The sequence below is a fragment of the Triticum dicoccoides genome, chromosome 6B (genome assembly GCF_002162155.2).
Source record: "Triticum dicoccoides isolate Atlit2015 ecotype Zavitan chromosome 6B, WEW_v2.0, whole genome shotgun sequence".
Lineage (NCBI taxonomy): Eukaryota > Viridiplantae > Streptophyta > Magnoliopsida > Poales > Poaceae > Triticum > Triticum dicoccoides.
In genome coordinates this window covers 1,885,155-1,894,188 of record NC_041391.1, presented here as the reverse complement: position 1 = coordinate 1,894,188, position 9,034 = coordinate 1,885,155, and positions in this window count along the sequence as shown.

The following is a 9,034-nucleotide window of genomic DNA, read 5'->3' as shown; positions in this document are numbered from 1 at the left end:
GCCCCTGCCTCCGTCGTCGAGCACCTCCCCGCCACCGTCTCTCCCCTCTCTGTAAGCCCCCACCACTCCTCTCTCTCTGCATTTTAGAGCAAAAATTAGTAGAGCAAAAGTTAGTTTATAGAAAAAATAGTTTAGAGCAAAAAATGTTAAGTAGTAGATGTTAGAGCAAAAATTAGTTTAGAGCAAAAATATTAGTTTAGAGCAAAAACTTTATTAGGGCAGTAGGGTTTTGCTAGGTTAATTAGGTTAGTAGTGCTGCTAGAAGTAGTGGTACAGTAGGTTAATTAGGGGAAGTTAAATGAATAACCTAAATGAAAGAAATTAGTAGTTAACTGAATTTGTTTCCTTTCATCATTATAGAGCACTAAAGTTAACTGAATTTTGTTCTATTAGTAGTTAAATGAATTATCTTCTACACTTAGTTTTTGAATTAGCTTGTGAAATTTGGACCTGTATATTTGGACATGTGGTTGCTCGTGTATATATGGACATGTGTTGCGGTGTCGAAGATGAATATTTGAACACAGTTTTCAGGGAATGAAGCCGAGTGGCCTATGTTTTGCCGGAATGTTGATTCATTTCCGTTCCGGCAAATTTCAGGTTCTCGATTTGTCCACTTTTTAGCAAAGGTCATGCCAAAATTTTCCGTGAATTTCGGCATGACTTGTGCTACAAACTAGGACATATTGAGTGCCCGGGATTTGCCGCACCGGGAAGGAGTCAACGTTCCAGGCAAAACAATAGGCCTTTTTATGTTATTATTCATTATATTAGGTCTAGATTTAATTGACTATATTTAATCATAGGAAACATGGCTAGCAACGATGAAGGACAGTGTTCTGGTGATTGCGACGACGTCTACCGGGCGGTAGACGAAATTTTGAGCCTTGCCTACGATCAACCGATGTTGTTGCTGGGCCCACCGGTGGCATCGCGGACTGAGACCGACACGTAGACAGACAGGCGCTCAGACTGAGATCGGCACTGAGACTGAGACCGGCATCGAGACCGGCGCTCAGACTGAGACCGGCGCTGCCTCAGGGAGTGGACCCGGTGTAGAACCGAAAGCAAAGAGGCAACGGCTTCCTAACAAGCTTAGGACTACTAAACTGGTGGTCACGGATGTGCACGACATCAATTTTGAGCCAAAAGCGCCCCAACAAGCGCGCGCGTGCTACGGCATTCAAATAGGCTGCATCGTACGGACAACCGCCACCATCAACGATGAGAAACTACAAAAGATAGATAATATGAGGGCCTCCCTCCTAAAGAAGTTTCACCAGATATTCTTCTTCCCAAGCCGGAATGAAAAGGATTATAAAGATCCAGATAAGGACCCGGCAATGAAGAAGATAAACAAACACACCATGACCAAGTTTAGCGACGCGTTGGTTGCCTGGAAAACAAGGGTGAAAGCAAGGATCATCGAGAAGAAGGAACCCTACTCCGAGATTGTAAAGGATAATCCGAGAATCACGGAAGATCAGTTTCAAATATTCAATGCGGCTTGCGAGGCCGAAGCTGCCAAAAAAAAGTCTAAGTACATGAAGGGGCTTCAAGAGAGGAACATTGGGAGCCACCACCTCGGAAGTCGTGGTTACGGCGGGAAGAGGTCCAAATGGGCCAAGGAGGACGCGGAAGCCGCGAGTCTGGGCATCCCAGACCCCTTGGCGGAGTTCACCGTCCCGCAGGAGCATGACGTCCTCAGGGCCCGGCACTGTTGGGACCCAGTGAAGAAGGTTTTCAAGACGAACGCGGTCACGGCGGAGTTCATTAGACTGCTGGTTAGTTTCTGATCAATTCGACTGCATGTTAGTCATATTTATAAACGATCCTTGTATCTTTTGTAGAGAGAGCAGCACAGGATTGCGGCCGAAAGCGACTCGCCATCTGAGGCGTTGGCGAGGCCCATGTGGGACACTCCATTCAACCGGGCGTTGAACATATTGAAATGAGTCCCGGTGGAGACTCGACCGTCGTAATGACGCGTGCACGGTGTCGGAGACGGCGCCACATGGAAGAAGTACTACCGTGAGACCACGGAGGAGAGAAAGGAAAGACAGAGGTTAACTGAAGAATATCGACAAGAAGGTTGAGATTGCGGTTGAGAAGAAATCAACTCAGACAGAGGCAACAGCAGTAGCTGCCACAAAACAGATGGTTGTAGATATGTCTACTTCCTTGGTTCCGGCCGTTTTCAATTGGACCAGGAAAAATCCAGGAAAAAATGCAGCGGACTTTCCCCTTGCTGACTTCTTGGCAAGCAGGTCGACTAGCGTTGCACCAGCTCCTGCTCCCGCACCGGCTCCCGCACCTTCTCCCGCACCGGCTCCGGCACCGGACGTGCTCAGCGGTGCTTCGTCTTAGGTTGAGCTTGACACCCTCACGGTATCTGTCACACTGGCCCCCTTAAATAAATGTATAATCTCCCATTTTCGTTGCCTTTTAGATGTCTCGGGTCGCAGACTTTTCTTTGCAGGCCGACGAAAACCCATGCACCATATTGTACACCATCGGCGAACAGAAGGTGGACGTGGGGAAGGCGATGATAATGAAGCCGAAGGAACCATTGTTTCGCGGCCGACCGATCCCCCCAAACGTCTTCAAGGTTTCCGTGGCCAGTGTCAAACCGGGCCATGAGAATTTGCCTCCTCTAGAACTAGTGGGGGATGACGACGAGAACCCGCTGCGGCTTGGTGATTGTTGCAATAATGGGTGGGTCGTGTTGTGGCCAAAGAGTCTGCTTCGTCTGGAGGCGGCCGGGAGCACACCAACGAGCACGCAGCCTCAGCAAGGTATGAACATCAACACCCCACCCAACCAATTTAGCGCCGGGTGCCGGATTGCGTGATAGCGGATGGGGTAAGGAAGAGGCTCCATTAGTCGCTGATGACGTCGCCATGGATGAGGATGAGGATGACGATGGCACTCAGCAGTATGTCTATACTGGCGCCTACTTAGGGTTTGAGCATCATGAGTCGGTGCCTGAATTGCCGTCTCCGGAGGTTGAACGTATTATGGACGACCTTCTGGTAGTAAAGAAGTCTAGGAAGAGATCGAGGAAAGGCAAAAAAGCTGATTCTATGATCCAGCCGCCTCAGCAGCCTCGGGTTCAAGACCGTATAGATATCCCCTGCGCGGATAAATGGCATATCCCCGGTCAACCAATCCTACCTGCAGCAGGGATAGGGGCCAGATTCGGCGATCTAAGGAGACTTCATGACGATGTGCTGCGGATAGAGAAAGGCCTCATCGCCTCGAAAGATCCAGGATACCCACTCTACGTGGTTAACGTTCCGCGGCAATTGTCATACGTTGACTTCTTCCCCGCGGATAAGTTCTTCCTTCGATTCGATTACATATTCGACATGTTTCATGTGAAGAAGCTGGATTTTACATTTGTCCGCCTTTATGCCTTGCACATGAACTACATCATCGGGGTTGAGCAGATACCTCATAGCTGTGTCACTGACCCGTACTTCCTGCACAAGAGCTTCTTGGGAGTCTGCGCAAAGCATCGTGAATACGCAAGGGACTACATCGCCAATTTCATGGTCGCCAATAAGGACAAGGAGGTGATTCTCGTGCCTTATAATCCCCTATAAGTCATCCACGCAGATATCCTTCCTTCGATTTCAATCATTCATGTGCACAGTGGAGGCTAATTAATTTCAGGTGTACTTATTTTGCGCAGCGGCAGGCGCACCGTCCTCATCATCCTCTACCCCCGATACTCCCACGCTCTTTACTTGGACTCGTCGAAGAACATTAACAAAAAGGATTACACCCACATCAAGGATGTTCTCGACAGTGCTATGTATTACTACGAAGCACGGGGTGGAGAGGTAAAGGTCAAGAAGAGAAGGGACGGCAGGCTCGCCTTCGGCCATAAGACCGACTTCTGCTGCATCCAGCAACCGAGTTATTCTCTTAATGATGGATTCTATGTCCTACACCACATGCTGTATTACAGACGGGGTCACCAGAACCTTCGCATGTCACCTACATCCGGCGATGCCCATATTCTGCAATGGGCAAAGAACGTAGGAGATATCGAGGATCATCGACTTCGTGCTGAGTTCTATCACATCCAACACGAACTTTCCCAAATCATCATGAAGGAGGTTGTCGGAAAAACTGGGATGTTCTACGAAGAAGGACAAATGTCGCGGGAAGACGTCCGAACAAGGGTAGCCTCTCAGCGTCTCGACCTGAAGCCTTTCACTAGGCTCGGGGACTATCTCCCTAACTTGGATGGATGGCACGACATGTTGGAGTGATTGTCGATATATGACAATGCATGTGTCCATTTAGTCCATAATTTCTGTATGAAGAAACTTTGAGTTATGCATGACGAAACTTTATTTGTGATGTAACTAAACCGTCCTCCTCAACTAGCGACGATCACTCTAGTTAGGGAATTTTGGGTACGATCAACTTTGTTATTTATGCTTATGATATGTTGCTTCTATTTTTGCCAAGTCTGTCTCTTTATGTTGCTCAACTATATATGTTGCATATCATCGACTCATGTGACGATGCAGGTGCATAGATCATTGATGGCGAAGAAGTGCTACGCCAGGAGCATATATACGACGAGTGGCCGTAGTGTCAGGCCCAGGTGTACCAGTTTCCGGTTTCCGAGCGACATGCAGTATAGTTAGTTTAGGTTCACGCTAATGCGAGAGAGGGATACGAACTCATGTACTCCATAGTTCCGCTCTCACTCAAAGTGATAGCTCTTCTCACGTATATCATTGTTTAGATGGATGATGATGTAGTTGGAAGTAATCGAGACTTGTAACGCTATTTTCGAGATGATGACGAGAGACCACTTTCTGTTGGATGATGACATGATTTGATGAGACTAGTTGTATGTATATGCTATGATTACATTTGTATGTGTATGATATGTGAAAGATTATTGTATAAAGCCTATTCAAATACAAAACAAATAGTATGTAGAAAAAAACTAAACAAACTAGTAGTAGCGAGGCGAACAAAGTTAGCAGTAGCGCAGCCTTACCAGTAGCGGTTGCCTTTAAAAAGCGCTGCATATATTATCAGCAGCGCTCTTCCTTAAAGCGTGCTGCTGCTATACATATATAGCAGTAGCGTGGGAGGACAGGTGCTATGGCTACACGTTAGCTATAGCGCCTTATTAGTAGCGCGACCTCCCGCGCTACTGATAGGCAAAATACCCGTGCTGCTGCTAGGGTTTTCCCTAGTAGTGTGATGCTATCTTTGACAAGATTTTCCCCCCAATCTCTACTTGATAAAAGTGGAGAAGAGCTTGCAGGTCAATGGAACGAAATTAACTGATTTTACGTTCCTCAGATTTATGGATCTTAGAAAATCGATGCTTCTTTGGTGACACAAGTATTTACCTGTTTCCACAAGGTCTCCAACACCTTAAGCATGACACCCACACTAGTAGAAAAGGGGGCAATGGCCCAGGCCTGGTCAGCCCATTAGTCTCGGTTCTGCCACGAACCGGGACCAATGGAGGTATTTGTCCCGGTTCGTGATCCCAGGGGGCCGGCCGGGGCCTCGTGGGCATTGGTCCCGGTTCGTCTGGCCCTATTGGTCCCGGTTGGTGGGACGAACCGGGACCAATGGCCTCGCTCCTGGCCCACAACCATTGGTCCCGGTTGGTGGCTTGAACCGGGACCAAAGGCCCCCCTTTATTCCCGGTTCATGCCACCAACCGGGACCAATGAGGTGCCTATATATACCCCCTCGCGTAAGAGCAGAGCACACTGCTCTGTTTTTTCTAGCCGCCGAGGGGGAGACGGCTTGGTGGTGCTATAGCTCACCTCCTATGCACACAAGGTGTTCGATGGAATGCCCGAGCCACACTACTTAAGCTTTCTCCTCTCCAAACTCGACCTCCAATCTCCATTTTCCTCAATATTTGTCTAGGTTTAACGGTCCGTCACGCCCCGTCCCCGTCTTCACCGCCGTCGATCACCCGCGCCGATCTCACCGCTAGCACCACCGTGGTGAGCCTCTTGTTCTTATCTTCTTTCTGAAAGGAAAAATATTCTTACTTGTATGTTTAGACAGATACTTGTATTATTTTCTTACTTCTATTATTGCAACTTATATAGTGCGATGGTTTTGGTATCCGCCCCCGTCGGCCCTCGTCCTGTCTATGATTCGGATGTGGTATATATTATCTTTTCATAACTATTGGTTCATTTATTGTTTATGAAAATTATGCCGACCAACGTGACATAGATTTTATTTATCTAGGAGGTTGTTGAACCGGAAATTCCAACCGACCCTATTGTCGAGAGGTTAAATTTAGTTGAAGAAGAAAACAATTTCTTGAAGGAAAAAATAAAAAACTTGAGGAGGAGAAGATGATATTGGAGTTGCATGTTGCGGATGTCGTCGATGATCACAACATAAAGATGGATGCAATGCGCTTGAAGATTAGAAAGATTAGAAAATATGCCATTCATACCGAGGCTTTGTATCATTATGTTGTTGGATCAGTTGTTACCTTGGTTGCGATTATGATCGCATTTATTTTCGCATTGAAATGTTTTACATAGTTTCAATGTATGGCTTAATTAATTTAGATGCTCTACAGAGCTTTATGTTGTTAGATGAGAACTATGTATGTACTTTGGTTTTTATGTGATGATGAACTTCTATTAATTTGGTCACTTAATTATCAATTCATGATGTTCTGTAATGATTTTTGACACACTTAATTTTATATAATGCACGCAGATGAACCGGCAATGGATGTACAGTGACAGACACACCTCCGAGTACATTAAGGGCGTGCATGATTTTCTCGAAGTGGCTGAGGCAAACAAGCAGAATGGTTTTATGTGTTGTCCATGCCCTATATGTGGGAATACGAAGTCTTACTCTGACCGGAAAATCCTTCACACCCACCTACTTTACAAGGGTTTCATGCCACACTATAATGTTTGGACGAGGCACGGAGAAATAGGGGTTATGATGGAAGACGGCGAAGAAGAAGAGTACGATGACAACTATGTGCCCCCTGAATACGGTGATGCTACTGAACATCAAGAGGAACCAGACGATGTGCACGATGATGCTGCAACGGGCGAAGCTGCAGTGGAAGGCAGAGAATGCTGTGCCTGATAAAGGATTTGAGAAGCTACTGAAAATATTGTAGAAGACGCTTCCAAAGGATAACGAATTGCCCGACAGTACATACGCAGCAAAGAAGATCGTATGCCCTCTAGGATTGGAGGTGCAGAAGATACATGCATGCCCTAATGACTGCATCCTCTACCGCGGTGCATACAAGGATCTGAATGCATGCCCGGTATGCGGTGCATTGCGGTATAAGATCAGACGAGATGACCCTGGTGATGTTGACAGCGAGCCTCCCAGGAAGAGGGTTCCTGCGAAGGTGATGTGGTATGCTCCTATAATACCACGGTTGAAACGTCTGTTCAGAAACGGAGAGCATGCCAAGTTGATGCGATGGCACAGTGAGGACCGTAAGAAAGACGGGAAGTTGAGAGCACCCGCTGACGGGTCGCAGTGGAGAAAAATCAAGAGAAAGTACTGGGATGAGTTTGCAAAGGACCCAAGGAACGTATGGTTTGCTTTAAGCGCGGATGGCATTAATCCTTTTGGGGAGCAGAGCAGCAATCACAGCACCCGGCCCGTGACTCTATGTATGTATAACCTTCCTCCTTGGATATGCATGAAGCGGAAGTTCATTATGATGCCAGTTCTCATCTATGGCCCTAAGCAACCCGGCAACGACATTGATGTGTACCTAAGGCCATTAGTTGAAGAACTTTTACAGCTGTGGAATGGAAACGGTGTACGTACGTGGGATGAGCACAAAAAGGAGGAATTTGACCTAAAGGTGTTGCTGTTCGTGACCATCAACGATTGGCCCGCTCTCAGTAACCATTCAGGACAGACAAACAAGGGATACCACGCATGCATGCACTGTTTACTTGACACTGATAGTATATACCTGGGAAGCTGCAGGAAGAATGTGTACCTGGGCCATCGTCGATTTCTTCCAACCAACCATCAATGTAGAAAGAAAGGCAAGCATTCCAAAGGCGAGGCAGATCACCGGAAGAAGACCGCCATGTGTACCAGTGATCACGTACTTGCTATGGTTAATGATTTACATGTAATCTTTGGAAAGGGTCCCGGCGGACAAGCTGTTCCGAATGACGCTGAGAATCACGCACCCATGTGGAAGAAGAAATCTATATTTTGGGACCTACCCTACTGGAAAGACCTAGAGGTCCTCTCTTCGATCGACGTGATGAACATGTGCTACCTCTTGAGCACTGCGTTGGTTTTTCCCCGAAGAGGAAGGGATGATGCAGTAAAGTAGCGTAAGTATTTCCCTCAGTTTTTGAGAACCAAGGAATCAATCCAGTAGGAGACCACGCACAAGTCCCTCGTACCTACACAAAACGATAGCAACTCGCAACCAACGCTTAGGGGTTGTCAATCCCTTCACAATCACTTACTAGAGTGAGATCTGATAGAGATAATAAATAATATTTTTGGTATTTTTGATATAGATAGATGCAAAGTAAAAAGTAAAAGGCAAAGTAAAACAGAGCAAGTAAATAAAGTGATATAGATCGATATGATGAGAATAGACCCGGGGGCCATAGGTTTCACTAGTGGCTTCTCTCAAGAGCATAAGTATTCTACGGTGGGTGAACAAATTACTGTTGAGCAATTGACAGAATTGAGCATAGTTATGAGTATACCTAGGCAATGATCATGTATATAGGCATCACGTCCAAAACAAGTAGATCGAAATGATTCTGCATCTATTACTATTACTCCACTCATCGACCGCTATCCAGCATGCATCAAGAGTATTAAGTAAAAATAGAGTAACACCGTAAGCAAGATGACATGATGTAGAGGGATAAATTCATGCAATATGATAAAAACCCCATCTTGTTATCCTCGATGGCAACAATACAATACGTGCCTTGCAACTCTTTCTGTCATTGAGTAAGGACACCACAAGATTGAACCCAAAGCTAAG